Source organism: Oncorhynchus masou, chromosome 22 (assembly GCF_036934945.1).
Source record: "Oncorhynchus masou masou isolate Uvic2021 chromosome 22, UVic_Omas_1.1, whole genome shotgun sequence".
Lineage (NCBI taxonomy): Eukaryota > Metazoa > Chordata > Actinopteri > Salmoniformes > Salmonidae > Oncorhynchus > Oncorhynchus masou.
In genome coordinates, this window is record NC_088233.1 from 12,553,712 (window position 1) to 12,571,082 (window position 17,371).

At 43.7% G+C, this 17,371-nt stretch overlaps 2 pseudogenes; both read right to left on the reverse strand.

The window, feature by feature from the left end:
- LOC135509026 (copine-8-like) overlaps positions 1-3,567 on the reverse strand; it is an 82,751-nt pseudogene extending 79,184 nt beyond the window's left edge.
- A 2,051-nt stretch (positions 3,568-5,618) lies between these two features.
- The window catches only part of LOC135508773 (kinesin-like protein KIF21A), a 45,669-nt pseudogene continuing 33,916 nt past the window's right edge, over positions 5,619-17,371 (reverse strand).

Consider the following 17,371-nt stretch of genomic DNA (forward strand, 5'->3'; position numbering starts at 1 on the left):
CATTTTGCCTGCCCCTGTTGTTACAATAAACATTGTTACTTCACATAGTCTACACTTGGGTCTTACCTTGATTCCTGATAGTACAAACTGGCCATGACTGACCCAGCAGACTTGGACCACCTCCGCAACGCCATCTCCTCCCAAGGATCCACCATTGGTAGGCATGAGGAGTTGCTTCGCGGTCTGATTGAAGGGTTCCGGTCCATGGCAGAACATCATGACCTAGCATTGGTGAGAAATTCCGTGGGTTGCCTACTTGGCACACGACCACGACAGTAACCTCCCAGCCCCTCTGTAATCCGGCTGGTAGCAACGCCGTCACCCCTTCAAGAGACATCTCATTTGTTGGAGTGAGTACACTGGTTGGTCTTCAAGATAATTGTTCTTCTCCTCTTACTCGCCCCGCCCCTCCATGCCACCCTGCTGTGGGCGACCATTCAAGTCTCTCAGGTACTCCATCGACTGGAGGCGATAGGAGTCTCATGGGTTGCAGTCTGGCGTCCGAGTTGAGTCAGCCCCTCTCATTCCCATGGGAGTTAGAGTGCTGGACGGGCGCTTTGGCAACCTGGTCACGCGCAGACCACCCCGTCAACCTACGAGTGTTTGGGGAACCACAACGAGACGATCCAATTCCTGCTGGTTAAGTCTCTGCAGGTTCCCGTGGTATTGGGATTCTCTTGGCTCCAGTGTCTTGTTTGTCCAAGTCAACCAGCTTTTTGTCTCTGCTCCTGTTTTTCCCCAGTCTCTTTCTCTCGGCCTCCTGGTTTTTGACCTTGGCCTCGACCTCTGCCTGACCTGAGCCTGCCGTTTTGTACCTTGGCCTCTACTCTGGATTATCGATCCCTGCCTGCCTTGACCTGCCATTTGCCTGCCCCTGTTACAATAAACATTGTTACTTCACACAGTCAGCACTTGGGCTTGATTCCTGATAGGCCTGTATATAAGAATTGAAATAGCAATGTGGGCCCTCCCACAATTGTCAGATACTGACATCAATATTGATATCTCACCCCCAAGAGTCAATGTATGATTCCAATAATGCTCACATGTAAAGAGTAAACCACACACTGAACAGTTAAACATTTAGTAGGTCTATTCTCAAGACTCTCTCTGTCAGAGCCTACTCTGAGGCAACCTGATTTGACGAGACATAGAAAAACTGCTCCTTTCTAAATCTGCACCAACTATCAAAATGACCACTGTAGAAAAGTGCTGCTTCTAAATTGTAGGTGTATTCTGTACAGAGAGAAATTCACAGTACGCATAGATTAGGAGACAGGGAGTGTGTCCATTCATTCATTCCTACCCATGGTGACATATTGACCCAGCAGCTCCACGAGGATCTAAAGTCCCTGAAGGTTGGGATCCCTGCTCAATACAGCCACATCACAACACGTCAATTCTTCAATAGGATACCCTTTCTGCTTCTTGTCTGCCCAAAGGTCTCCCATAATAAGACTGTCTCCCTCCTGCAGCTCAGACCAACCAGATGACAGCATCCCAATCTAGGCTAACACTTTCTCAAGTGGACACTTTCAAAACAGAAATCTCTCTTAGAGGCATCATGCACCTCCTTTTTTTTTTGAAAGGACACTGACTGACATATTTGAATGAATTATGCATGAAGGAAACTAGGCTATATCTTTGTATTTAAATAGTATTTTCAGTGGACAAGTGGATACAACAGAGGGGGCATGTGCCACTTCTTATGAAACGTTTCATAAAGAATCAAAGCTCTTTTGATCCTTAAGGCCCTGAAGCCGCAAGCCTCTTGAGCACATATGTAGACACACGACGCAAACTATATTACTGGGCGATGGTGATCAAGGGTGATAGTCCCTCATGAATCAACTATAAGTCTGTGTCCCAAATGGCACGCTACGGGCCCTGGTAAACGGTACATAGGAAATAGGGTGCCGTGTGGAATGCAGACAAAACCATGATTGTCACTGCCAGGGTTGGCTGCTGTGGCAGCAGAGATATGTTTCAGATGGTTATTTTATTAGGATCCCCAATGGCGTCTGCTATTATTACTGGGGTCCTAGACATAACGAAAAAGGCATTACAGACAACATACTTTACAATTTACATACATTTAAAAACATTAACATGTAGTGTGTGTGTGTGTGTGTGTGTGTGCGCGCATCTATCCGTTACACATGCTTGTCAGTACATTGACGTCTTACAGTAATTGTGTCTGAACTAATCAATGTATCGATTCTCTGTTCTGCTTTACTACACTGCATGGCATGCTGATGATTGTGGGTTAATTGACTGAAAGGTCCCCTTGAAGGACTTAACCCATTACCATTCTATGTCAAAACTTTAAGGGGTGGTCATAGGAGTCCTGAGATAACTATCATCATCATTAAGACCCAGCTATAAACCTATAAACCATCTTATGTGACTGTAAACAATGTCATACAGTATGCACTTCAACATACATAGAAAATAGACAGTATGCCAATTTACAACCCCTCTCAATTAAGTCACCACAAAGAGCATAGCAACCGCATTCCCTTTAAAAATACATCCAAAACAACCTCATAACTACGTAGGCTATTTATCCATTCTATACACCGCCATACGAATAAACATAGGCAGAATAATAGGTCAGTTTGGCTTAAAGAAACAAGATGTAATGGCGATCGGCTATAAAAGCGACAGAATTGGAATCCGAATTCGGAAGTTCAGCACCACATGAATGGACAGAGACCGTCTCATGTGCACAGTGCAGCCACTCCCACCACAGATAATTCCCGTGTGTGTGTATGTTAAATGATGTCCCCAGTGAGTCTTGTGACTGACCGTGTGACCAACCAGCCGCGGAAGCATCACCTCATTCTGGTAGAAGGAACTCCGCGAGGACCCTGGCTGAAGGAGGCGTAGCGTGGCTCTTACGCAACATGGAGCCCGAGCCAGCCAGATGCGGCTCCCAGTTGTACTTGTATCTGACTGGAAGTCACATCTTCCGGGGAGATGCAGTTAAAGCATCCATAAATTAGCTCAGTTGCATCATCCATTTTCGGGACGGCGGTTTGTTTAGTTAATTGGAGCCCAAAGGGAAGCCCGAGAGCTTTCACGTTAGGAAACACTAAAAACCACGTTGTTCTACGGTCATAAACTTGATTTAAACATTCCTCAAATGTTACCTTGATTGATAAACATATAAAGCAATAATGATAATGGTCAAACTGGCAGATATATGGAAATGTTTATCATTTGGTTAATGATTAACAGACGTGTGTTTCCTGGCCACATAAAGTAAAATGAATTGTTAGTGCTAGAATGCTTGATGGAAATGTATTGAAAACTTGACTAATTTTAGACACTAAACTATTGATATTTTGCAGTACGCCAATCATCATAAGCACCGTTCTCCATAGTCCTAAACTGCAAGCATTCCGATTCCACTTAATAGCAATGTGAAGGAATGCTGAAAGAGCCCATCTAGCCAACTCACCGACACGACACAGTGAGCTCAACTTTGGTGGCGGGAATGGCAGCGGTGAACGGGTCAAAGTCTCCAATACACGCCATATTCATAAAGCTACTCATCGTCGAAATCTCCCGTTAAACAGTCCTTTTTCGGTCGTATAAAAGAGGAAGCAACCGTTAAAAACGGTGCGCTGCTTAGGGTCGCGGTTGCATGAGGAAGCGAGAGGAGGCTGTCTAATAACAGCCCAGCGTCATGTGTGACTGTTGAAAGATTCATCTCATTTTAGGATGCAGAGCTGAGAACGAGGTACGAGCCTATTATATGAGTGATAGTGCGGAGGGTGAAGCTCACAAGGTCAGCCTAAACACTGCAGAAATACAATTTGAAAAATAAAAAAGATAACACATTATAGGAGGTCTAAAGGCTACTGTGCTGTTTTTAGGCAGCCATTGCAAATGCTTTATTGCATAAATTAACATAAGGATTTGTAGCCTGATAATGCTTTGAAATGAATGAGAATACATTAAAAGAAAGAAATCCGCGAGGAACACATTTCTTTGACAATACAAGGGCATCATGGGCCACCTGGTTTTCATTGCCACTCTCTGGACCTTTCCAAATAAAACAATTTGCTGTCAAGACATTGAGTGTCCACCTGGTTTCATCTCAAAATAGTATAGCAGGTTGATTAAATCATATTGCACGCCAGCACACACAGTTATCCGCTTGCTTGGGTTTTGACAGCGATGAAAGTGAGGAAGACAGGCACACCAAAGCCAGGTGAGAAGAGGACCACCTGAGCAAATCGCTCAATTAACAAGTGATCTAATTTCTCAACCAGACGCAGCAGCCCAGTGAGCGAAATAGGAACACCTGCGTCAAATTAGATTATAGTTTAGTCTCCTTAAATTAGCGTTTTAATCAGTGTGCCCAATTGCTGATTAATTGCCAAAACGTCTTATCTTCAGACGCAGTTGCTGAAGCCCGGGGTCTTGATCTTTTATATTCTGAGACAGAATTGCTTGATCCAATCTGCCATTTACATTAAAACACGTCCAATGGGTTTATTACTTTAAAGCCATAATCTGGAGTTTGTGTTTTGAGTCAAGGTCATTCCCGACACAAGGGATGGGCTGGCTGCAGCTATCCGATGTTCTGCGGTGCTGAATCTGGGAACTCCCCTATCGCCTCTGCCCATGGTTCTGAATGGCATTATGCTCTGTAAATACTGTAGGGTAAGAAAGCTATCGTTTCAACAAAAACAATATAGTCAGATCATTCAGATCATTCAATTGAAAACATTATACACTTTGTCTAGTAACTATTGGTTATAACATGTATTAATTCCTAAGTCTATAACTAATTTATTAACTTAGTTTTGTTTTACCAGAAATTCAATTGTCAACACACACGTAGGCTACCAATGTGTTCTATTCTGAAATCAAACAATATTCTCTGCGATAAAATCATCATGAGCAAAATCACAGCTGTTAAATAATTTGCTACAATTTCTATTGCAAAGGGCATACTACAAACTGAGACACGGAACTGGCAATTCAGAAACCTTTGCTTTACTCTGTAGTTCTAAAATATTCACCTACACCCTGTAATTGAATGTCATACCATCACAAATACAATCAGTTAAAAACATTTAGGGCCGTTTTTTCATTGAGTTCAGACTAGCCTTATCAGTCTCTGAGAAACTAGCCATTACGTGCAGCAATCCGTGATCTAGTTCAGTACAGATTATTTTATGACAATAGTCATTTTGAAAATAGTCTGAGATTTGGTTCTGGTTTTCCGGATGAGTTACAAGTAAATAACAGTTTTCACTTGGATGTTTGTGTTCCAACATTGTATTGTAAGCAATGAAGTCATTACAATGTACAGCTAGCCATTCTGTGCCTTGCTTGTTGATTAATTACAAGTTACACTACTGCCATCTAGAGATACATCTGGTTAGCATTTTGAAAATAAAATGCTATTTTGAAACCCTGCTCCCTTCCAGTAAGCATAGCTTTTTAACGTAGGTGAATGCAATGAGGTGAAAACCTTACTTTCACCTATCCAATCAGGTTCGTAGATCAGTGAGTACTATAGCTCCAATCCCTGTAGTGCGCTTCTTCATCAGTGCTCTCACCCTCCCTCAAAATACAGACCAAGATGTCCACACATAGGGTGGTTTTTGAAGGATGACATTTATTTCACCAGGCATCTGACATCAGAACTGCTACAGTACAGAGTCAGACATTTTGGGGAGGGCCATCTACAGTTAAACCCCAGAAGGGAACCCAGGATTGGTTTTAATTACATACAGTTTAACAGAACAAGAGAATCAGGGCTGCATCTGAAATTGCACACTATTCCCTATATAATGCACAAGCTTTTGACCAGGGTCCATAGTGCTATGTACAAAAGTAGTGCACTATATAGGCAATAGGGTGCAATTTCAGACTCAGACCAGGAAACATAACAGGCTGACACAGGGTCAGGGAGAGAGGCTCTGTTCAAAAGCATTAAGAGTGCTGTTAGAACACCGTCTCCGAACTATGGTCCTCAGTTTCCCTTGTGGAGCGAGTTTTGGTGATCAACAATGCTAACCTTCAGTTGATTTCATCATACAATACTGTTAACATATAGATCATGTGTTGATGGCTGCTGCTACTTGTCCTTTAACATTCAATAGTCCTAGCAGATACAATGAATTATTTGACAGGTTCAGCTTACACCATAGTTGGGGTCAATTCCATTTCAAATCTCTAATTTGTGTTACTTTCTGAATTGAAATGGTATTGACCCCAGCCCTGGCTCACAGCAATCACAAATATTGCAGTTGTAATGTGCAGTAAAACTGGCACATGATACAACCACCAAACACGGGGGACTTCCAGGACCAGGATAGGAGGCTGACAGTACAGGCACAGGTAAACGGCTGCTCTCCTCCTCACACTTTACATTATTATATACAGTACGTAACTACGGTTACCATGTGGACCTCACCTGGGGTTCAGAACAGAAGACCTCTATGGGTCAAAGGTGAGCAAACAACTTAGCAGCACAGGCGTTAGGTTAGTTCACAACTTTTAGAGGGAGGGTGTGGTAACAGTATTAAGAGGAGAATCGTACATTACTACATAGATATAAATTATGAGCAGTGGACGAGTGAGTGAAGACAGTCGGTGTATCCTCAAAGAGACATTGTATTTGCACATAGAGTCAGTAAGGATTACGTGTAAAGACGAAGATAGCAGACAGAAGGTGACTGACTGAAGACGTTTTCCAAGTGGTTACAAGAGTATTGTTAGTTAGTGTATCCAGTTGACAGTGCAAGACAAGTTTCACAATTTGGTCAGCTACAATAAGTGGGAGCTGAATTCGAAGCAAAATAACGTTTAAACCAAGCGGTGATTTAAGGGGGTGCGGTGATTTGTCAGTTGACATAAAGCCACATTGATATCAGATAAAGAGGGACAGTGGTTCTGCTTACAGTGCTTCTGTTCCTTTGCTGTGCCACTGGAGAACCTGGTCCAGGTCTTGTAGGCCAGCTACAGAGCCCAGCTACAGAGCCCAGCTACAGAGCCCAGCTACAAAGCCCAGCTACAAAGCCCAGCTACAGAGCCCAGCTACAAAGCCCAGCTACAGAGCCCAGCTACAGAGCCCAGCTACAGAGCCCAGCTACAGAGCCCAGCTACAGAGCCCAGCTACAGAGCCCAGTGGCCCACCCATCCTATTTTCCTCCTCTCTGCACCACTCACCTTCATTAACTCCCCCAGCCCAGAAAGACCCTAAAAATCTGCCTCTATATGTATGTATGTGTGTATGTGTGTGTGTCTAAATATGACCCGTGTGGGCTTACTATATACTTAATATGAGTTGAGAGGGAAAGATGTCTACCAAGCAAACAGATAATTTATTCTGCACAAGTCAGTGCAACTGCCAGGCAGGTTAGACTAGATAAATTTCCCTAAGGATACATCTATCTCACTCTGGAGAAAGACTACAGCTACTTTTGCTGAGATAAGATTCCATTCCTGCGGGCTTGCACAGTTTATGGTTACAATATGTGGGGGCTGGGGGGGGTAGGTGGTTTCCATGGTTTCCAAGGTGAAAGGTCAGAGGTAAAAGTGCTAGTCAGCAGCGTCCAAGGTTAAGGGTCACGACGGGAGGTCACAGCCATGTTCAGTTATTGGCCACCTCGTCAGTGGTGTCCGCCGTCGTCTCCAAGGTGCTGTCGAGTCCGCCTCGGGCACGCCAGATCTTCACTGTTCGATCACTATCAAATTACAGAGCAGAAAAACAGTGTCACTGCAATGGCTGCATCCAGGCCCTTGTGTGTTTGTGGTTCTGTGACTCACTCAGATGCTGTGAAGAGGTGGCTGCTGTTGGTGGAGATGCCGTTGATGGGGCTCTCGTGGCCCTTGAGTTCCCCCAGGGCCCCCAGTGTGTCTGTGTGCCAAAGCTTGAGCACCCCTCCTCTACAGCCGCTCAGCAGGGCCGGAGAGCCAGGCACCACACCCAGGGCACACACCCAGTCACGGTGGGCATTGGGCACTAGCTGTTAGACATACAGACAACTTAGTACATACAGACTCCGTTTCCCATTCAACTAGTTTTCAGGTAGCAGTGTTTATCAAATAACTTTCCATTTAAAATACCTGCCCCTCACTTCAAGCAACTATCTCCCCAAAAGCATGATTCACCAAAATAGTCAGTGACACTTCTCCCCTGTTACACAGATTAGCATTTATTGTCATGAATCTTCCCTGGAAGTCACTGACTGGAAAAGTCATAATTCCCCATTTTAAACCTAACCCTTAAATGAAGAACCTAACCCTAAATTAAGAAAACTCATTTTAGTTTGCATACTTGTACAAATAGCCGATTCTGACTTTGCAGCTGGCCCATCTAGAAGAAATCTCTCAGTTCTGGCTCCAGGGCAAGATTCATGTCAATAAACATCAATCTGTATCTCTTACCTGCAGTAGGTCTTTCTTTGCGGGCCAAGTCCCACTTCTTAATGCCGTTGTCTCTGGAGCCACTGAAGAGGACGTCCCCCTGCACCACCAGGGACTCGATAGCCCATCGTAGTGGGGAGGCTCAAAGTTGTGTGTGGGGCCAATAGCACCCAGGGCCCCTCTGCCACGTCAAACATCTGAAACAGACAGCCCATAAACAGCACTACTCAAGTCACAGCAGAGAATCAGCTAGGTTAATTCGTATTATATAGAAAAGAAATACAAAATCCAACACGATCCATATGCAAACATGAAACATGCAGAAAATGGTCTCTGACTGAAAGGTCAACACAATAAATAATTCAGAGATGTAATATTGTGTGTTTTAACTTCTTTTCTACAATGAATATAGAACCCACACACACACACCCCAAGAACTAGCCCACACACAATAATACCCGTAACCCAGCCCCCACACACACACACACCGTAACCCAGCCCCACACACACACACCGTAACCCAGCCCCACACACACACTATAACTCAGCTCCACACACACACACCATAACCCAGCCTCACACACACCATAACCCAGCCTCTAACCCAGCCTCACACACACACACACCATAACCCAGCCTCACCACACACCATAACCCAGCCTCACACACACACACCATAACCCAGCCTCACACACACACACCATAACCCAGCCTCACACACACCATAACCCAGCCTCACACACACCATAACCCAGCCTCACACACACCATAACCCAGCCTCACACACACCATAACCCAGCCTCTCACATTGACACCATAAATCCAGCCCCCACACACACCATAACCCAGCCTCACACACTGATGTAATGGTCCTTGGAGCCGCTGATGACCAGATCCTGGACCGTTTCCGCTCTGTCCACAGTCAGACACATGACTGACCAGGTGACCAGTCAGCTTCCCTGTAGATACAAATCTGACCAAGAGAGAGAGAGAATATTGGGATTTAATATGATAGCAAATCTTCTGAGAAGCATTGCGTTCCTGCAAGAAAGACAACTTGGAATGACAACACTCACTGAGAGAACAGGTACAAGCTCTACCACAGATCAGCAAGGGAATCGACATTCAATACAAGCAGAAGCCTCTATCAAAGATAGACATCCTACTACATTATAGTAGTGAGAAAGAGAGAATTGTTCTGAAGACAGAGCCCTTTTCTGGACTTGGCTCTGACAAAATGACTGCCATGCTGTGCCATAGAGTACCTTCCTACGTCCCAGACTCTGACAGAGTTGCCGGCGGCGGCGTACAGGACAGAGCCGCTGGGGTTGAGGGCAATCTGGTTGATCTGGTTCTCTCCTGCCGGGATGGTGACAGTCCGGTTGGTGCTGGACGCACAGGCATCGCCAGGAGTCACCTGACCAGAAGACCTGTAGAATATGATGATTCTGTTAAACACCTCATTCTATCTGGCAAATGACTTGCAAATCCAGGTAGATGCAGGTAGATCTTCAAGTAATTAATCCCAGATTGTCTTTATAAACAACAGGTGTAACACTTGCACTGGTGTTATGATTGAGTCAAGTTAATCATATACAGGTGCTACAGATGTCATATTGTGTAGCCTGTCCCCCCAAAAATCATTATGGTGTTGACCCTCTTATGGCGTTGACGTTACGGTGTTGACACCGTTTCTGTTTCTCGACACTCACGTGAGGGTGCGGATGCACTTGGCTGAGTCTCGGATGTCCCAGACCTTGATGTAGGAGGTGGAGACGGTGAAGACCAGGCTGGAGCTGTAGCGGACTGACACCACATTGTTGTGGTGACCCGCCAGGGACATGATCTCCTGACCCGTTACCAGGTTCCACACCTTACACGTACGGTCTGGAAGGATAACAACAACAAGACACGAGACATTATTGATCTGTGATCAATTAAAGTGATCTGCTGATGAAGGTGAGTGAGGAAGAGAAATGGACAGAGACTGACCTTTGGAGCCGGTGAAGAGGAGGTCATCAGTAGAGTCAACACACAACACCGCTTTAGTGTGACCCTCAGCCACGTGGACACACTGTAGTGTTGCTGACCGACTGCCCTTTGAAGAGGGCACTGGGTTGATTACCCCTCTAGAGAGGAAGAAACCACACACACACACACAGAGACACACACACAGAGAGATGTCAATAGCAGGGTCAGAGAAAATGGTGACTGGTTTCCGCCTACCACTGCAGGCACACATTTACATGCCAGTGAGCAACATGCTGCAAATGAAAGTAAAAAACGAAGTTCCCAAAATGACGAGAATGGTCAGACTAACAAGAGCTGAACGGAACCATACAAAGGACATCACACTGCCGAAGACACGGGGCAGACAAGTAGATGTTGGTGGCATAACTGGCAGAGATTTTCAATAGAGCTGAAAGTAACATTTTGTTCTTCATATCAACACAATCCTTCTACAATTCTTGTTCTTGAATAAAAGTTGATGGGTGACAACAAAAACAAGTCGTTGTGCAGGTAGGGACACACCAGATAAAGCGCACCGTGTGACTGTGTAAGAAAATGACATAGGTGGAGACTTCATCCACGCTATGTGAACAGAAGGAAAATAGATCATTGGAAAGGAAATCTGAGGAAAATGCTTAAGAAATTCTACCAACACATGTCCTGTGCTACACGTGGATAGAAGACACTTGATCATTGTTACTCTCCCTTCCGGGACGGCTTTGAGGTCCTCCTCTGTTCGGCAAATCAGAACACGCCTCCATTCTGCTCCTCCAGAAACTTAAACAGGAAGCACCCATGGTAAGGACTGTTCAAAGCTGGTCTGACCAATCAGAATCTATGCTACAGCACAGCCTTCAACACAATAGTGCCCTCCAAGATCATCACTAAGGTCAGGGCCCTGCGTCTGAACCCTTCTCTGCGCAACTGGGCCCTGGACTTCCTGACGAGGCGACCCCAGGCGGTGAAGGTAGGCAACAACACCTCAGCCACGCTGATCCTCAACACGAGGACCCCACAGGGGTGTGTGCTCAGCCCCCTCCTGTTCATCCAACTCAATCATCAAGTTTGTTGATGACACCAGCGGTAGGCCTGATTATTAACAATGACGACACAGCCTACAGGGAGGAGTCGAGAGTCCTGGCTGAGTGGTGCCAGGAAAATAACCTCTCCCTTAACGTCAACAAAACCAAGGAGTTGATCTTGGACTACAGGAGACAGCAGAGTGAGCACAACTCTATCCACATCCTGCAACATCATTTTGTTGAAATGTCATTTGATCTCTGAGCAATTAAGCTAATCGATTACTCACTTTATATGTACATACTGTATTCTGGACATAGCTCATCCTATATAACTACTGCTGTACATACAGCATTTTTCCTACTTATATATTGTCCATACACACACACCACATAGCATTTTGTTGCACCTGCTTTAACATCTGCTAATCTGTGTATGCGACAAATAAACTTTGATTTGATTGACATTTTCAATTATCTCTTGTGGGTGTGGGAAATGGAAGGTGATCTAGAACAGGACAGGGGAATTCTGTGGACAATAACGTTTTCTAAAAATGTAAATCTTGCTAGAGGAGAGGTGACAAAGTGTCATGAGTGGTTTAGATGTGGCTCCTAATGTGCAGTCGAGAGAGCTCACCAATCCCAATATCATAGCCTACCTAATGTATGCAGCATACGTGTAAACAATAGAAGTGATTGGTCACTTGACTGCCAAGGCCTCCTTCTTGCTCATAACATTTGTTGTATAGACTATAACTAACTTTTTGAACTAAAAGTAATGGTCAATACTTATTCAATGCGTATAACTTAACTATAAATGTATGCTTATTACTTATAACTTACAGTGCTGTGAAAAAGTATTTGCCCCCTTCCTGATTTCTTATTTTTTTGCACATTTGTCACAGATCAAACACATTTTAATATTACACACAGATAAAACAAAATGCAGTTTTTAAGTGATGATTTTATTTATTAAGGGGGAAAAAACTACCCAAACCTTCATGGCCCTATGTGAAAAGTACTGTCCCCTAAACCTAATAACTGGTTGTGCCACCCTCAGTAGCAACAACTGCAATCAAGTGTTTGCAATAACTGGCAATGAATCTTTCACATCGCTGTGGAGGAATTTTGGCCCAGTCGTCTTCCGTAGAATTGTTTTAATTCCAGCCACATTGGAGGGTTTTCGAGCGTGAACCACCTTTTTAAGGTCACAGCATCTCAATCGGATTCAAGTCCGGACTTTGACTAGGCCCACTCCAAAACCTTTATTTCTATTTTTATGCCATTCAGAGTTGGACTTGCTGGTGTGTTTTGGATCAGCTTGTCAAACTGATGGCAGAACAGATGTCCAAAGTGCGGACATTCAGCTTGAGGTCACAAACTGATGGCCGGACATTCTCCTTCAGGATGTTTTGGTAAAGATGTTAAATTCATAGTTCCATCAATCACAGCAAGTCGTCCAGGTCCTGGAAGCAGCAAAGCAGTGGTGTACAATGAAGTCGGCCACTCCTGGGAAGGTTCACCACCGTTCCAAATATTCTCCATTTGTGGATAATGGCTCTCACCGTGGTTCGCTGGAGTCCCAAATCTTTAGAAATGGCTTTGTAACCCTTTCCAGACTGATAGATGTCAATTACTTTTTTTCTCATCTGTTCCTGAATTTCTATGGATCGCGGCATGATGTCTTGCTTTTTGAGATCTTTTGGCCTACTTCACTTTGTGAGACAGGTTCTATTTAAGTGATTTCTTGATTCAACAGGTCTGGCAGTAATCAGGCCTGGGTGTGGTGAGGGAAATTGAACTCCGCTTTCCAAAAAACGAGATTAACCACAGTAAATTCACGATTTAACAAGGGAGGGGAATTACTTTGTCACATAGGGCCAAGAAGGTTCGGGAAATGTTATTTATTAAGGGAAAAAGGCTATCACTTAAAAACTGCATTTTGTGTTTACTTGGGTTATCTTTGTGTAATATTAAAATGTGTTTGATGATCTGAAACATTTCAGTGTGACAAATGTGTGAACAACATAAGACATCAGGAAGGAGGTAAATACTTTTTCACAGCACTGTACGTCTTCCTCTTACTTATCCGGTGGTCTGTCTGCTCTCTCCAGACACCCTGTCAGACGTACAAATACGTTGCCTTGGCTACGAGGACGGGTGGAGGGGGAGGATGGGGGAGACGGGGTGCTGGCGTCCGAGTTCCTCGTCTCACAGCTGGTACAATGGACAGGGAGGCTGAGGCTCAGTTTACATACATAAGCAGAGGACAAGTCAGTTGCCTTTGAACTGAGTGTGTACAGTGTATAAGTTCTCTCACACACACACACACACACACGCACGCACGCACACACACACGCACCCCAGTGGATATGCACATTCATGGACGCATACACATACACTACTGGTCCAAAGTTTTTAATTTTTTAAATGACCATTTTCATCATTGTAGAATAATAGTGAAGACATCAAAACTATGAAATAATACATATGAAATCATGTAGTAACAAAGAAAGTGTTAAACAAATATATTTTATATTTGAGATTCTTCAAATAGCCACCCTTTGCCTTAATGACAGCTTTGCACACTCTTGGCATTCTCTCAACCAGCTTCATGAAGTAGTCACCAGGAATGCACTTCAATTAACAGATGTGCATTCTTAACCTCTTACACTTATGGTGGCGCTATTTCATTTTTGGAAGAAAAACGTTCCCGTTTTAAACAAGATATTTTGTCACAAAAAGATGCTCGACTATGCATATAATTGCTACTGTTCGAAAGAAAACACTCTGACGTGTCCAGAAATACAAATATCTTCTCTGTGCGTGCCCTTTAACGTGAGCTTCAGGCAAAACCAAGATGACTTGGCATCCAGGAAATGACAAGGATTTTTGAGGCTCTGTCTTTCATGATCTCCTTATATGGCTGTGAACGCAAGAGGAATGAGTCTGCCCTTTCTGTCGTTTCCCCAAGGTGTCTGCAGCATTGTGACGTATTTGTAGGCAGATCGTTGGAAGATTGACCATAAGAGACCACATTTACCACGTGTCCGCCCGGTGTCCTGCGCCGAAATTGGTGCGCAAAAGTCACCTGCCAGTATTTTTCCATGGGGCACAGAGAGAGAAGCAAGCTTCCACGAACTGCATGTCAATGAAGAGATATGTGAAAAAACACCTTGAGGATTGATTCCAAACAACGTTTGCCATGTTTCGGTCGATATTATGTAGTTAATCCGGAAAAAGTTTCACGTTGTAGGTGACTGCATTTTCGGTTCGTTTCGGTAGCCAGGCGCAATGTAGAAAACGGAACGATTTCTCCTACACACAGACGCTTTCAGGAAACACTGCGCATTTGGTATGTGGCTGGGAGTCTCCTCATTGAAAACATCAGAAGCTCTTCAAAGGTAAATGATTTTATTTATTTGGTTATCTGGCTTTTGTGAAAATGTTGCGTGCTACATGCTACACAAAATGCTATGCTAGCTTTGCATACTCTTACACAAATTGAAGTCAATTTCTATGGTTCAAAAGCATATTTTGAAAATCTGAGATGACAGTGTTGTTAAGAAAAGGCTAAGCTTGAGAGCAAACGCATTTATTTTGATTTTATTTGGCATTTCAGAAATCGTTAACGTTGTTAAGAGTGCTAATGAGCCTGGAGGTTTAGTCACTAATCCGGATCCGGGATGGGGAGTTTCAAGAGGTTAAAAGGTAATTTGTGGAAATTCTTTCCTTCTTAATGTGTTTGAGCCAATCAGTTGTGATGTGACAAGGTATACAGAAGATAGCCCTATTTGGTAAAAAGACCAAGTACATATTATGGCAAGAACAGCTCAAATAAGCCAAGAGAAACGGCAGTCCATCATCACTTTAAGACATGAAGGTCAGTCAATACGAACATTTCAAGAACTTTGAAAGTTTCTTCAAATGCATTTGCAAAAACCATCAAGCACTATGATGAAACTGGCTCTCATGAGGACCGCCAGAGGAATGAAAAACTCAGAGTTGCCTCTGCTGCAGAAGATAAGTTCATTAGAGTTATCAGCCTCAGAAATTGCAGCCCAAATAAATGCTTCACAGTAACAGACATCTCAATATTGACTGTTCAGAGAAGACTGTGTGAATCAGGCCTTCATGGTCGAATTGCTGCAAAGAAACCACTACTAAAGGACACCAATAAGAAGAAGAGACTTGCTTGGGCCAAGAAACAAGAGCAATGGACATTAGACCGGTGGAAATTTGGAGACCAAATTGGAGATTTTTGGCTCCAACAATCCCCCAAACTCAACCAAATTGGAGATTGTTTGGGGTGAGTCGGCCTACTGACTTAGGAAATTCAGCCAACAAGCATTTGTGGGAACTGCTTCCAAACTGTTGGAAAAGCATTCCAGGTGAAGCTGGTTGAGAGAATGCCAAGAGTGTGGAAAGCTGTCATCAAGGCAAAGGGTGGCTATTTGAAGAATCTCAAATATATAAATATATATATTTGAAACAAGTGAAGTTAACAGAAACAGAAGTTAATCATATAATAAGGATGACACTTTTTGGTTACTACATGATTTCATATGTGTTATTTCATAGTTTCGATGTCTTCAGTATTATTCTACAATGTGTAAAAATAAAGAAAAACCCTTGAATAAGTAGGTGTTCTAAAACTTTTGACCAGTAGTGTACCTCAGATAGTACAGGCTAAAATAAATAAACATCTTTCATTGTTGGAAACTATCCCCTTTTTCACTTCCTTTTAGAAAGCTTTTAAAACACAGGATGCTCGGCACTCATTTCTGAGACTCAGCACAAGTCTTTTCATGTTTGGCGAAAACACTGAGTTGTACGCTCATCACCTGGGGTCCTGAGAACTGATCGGGAAAGACCGTTTGTTCCCTCAGGGTTTGAATCAAAATGGAAACAGCTTTCAGCATGGTTCCCCTCACCCAACCTTTTGCTTTTTAGATTACATCCAGCGTTTGAGAGGAACAGCTGGTTAGCGCTGTAATGACAATATATAGGATTTATATATCGTATTTGCCATATTTGCATTAGAGGGTTTGAAGAGGTTGAGAGGGCCAAGTTGAACACGGAATTAAAATGGAATACTAAAGAATCACTTTGAGAAACAGAAGTTAATCATTTCATCTCATTCAAGAGAGATATAGGAACCTATTTAGCTATATTTCCCAAGAGTAAGCTCATTACTTGACATTCAGTGCAGAACTTGGCAGGGTAAGTTTATAATCACACCAGGCAGATACTTGTTGATTAAGATGCCACATGCTCCCTGAGATAGGAAATGAAGAAAAGGAAAGGTGGATATCATTGTCTGTTGGGAAAATGTGCTTTTGGCCTCCGGCCAGCAGAGCGTCGCTAGTCTCTTACTGTTTGATCTCCTTCACCTTAGCCGCCGCTTGTGCCCTGTCATAGGTCTTCCTGCGAGAGAGCGGCGAGGGCTCTGGAACTCTCTTTCCACCCCGAGGCGGCAGCCATGGAGCCGGAACTAACATTTAGTTTGGTTGTTATTAGCGACATAAAACATAAGGAACAAAAAGGACAACAAGGATGTAAACAAAATAAGAAATAAAACCATGTGGGGGCGCGAGCAATGCAATACACACACAGCACACTGTTACCTGACATTCAGTCCCAACCAAGACGTCCTCCTTCACAGAGCTCGAGGTTCATCAGGACACTATGGTGTAGCATTAGGGCTATACTCGGTCACACTCAAATCAGTCCCCAGCTCCACCTCTTACTAATTCAAGTCCCACTAGAATTGGTTCTCAGCCAACACTCCAGCAACTCAGAGAAAAGGTATTGCTGCTCAAGCCATAGAAAGCTACTGTGCACTACTGGCTAGAATTATTAACTCGAAGTTAAATGTTAAAAGATGAAGCTGTTATTGTTGTGGAAAGTTAACATAGGGCTATTGCAGTTGGAGCATAACATCTAGC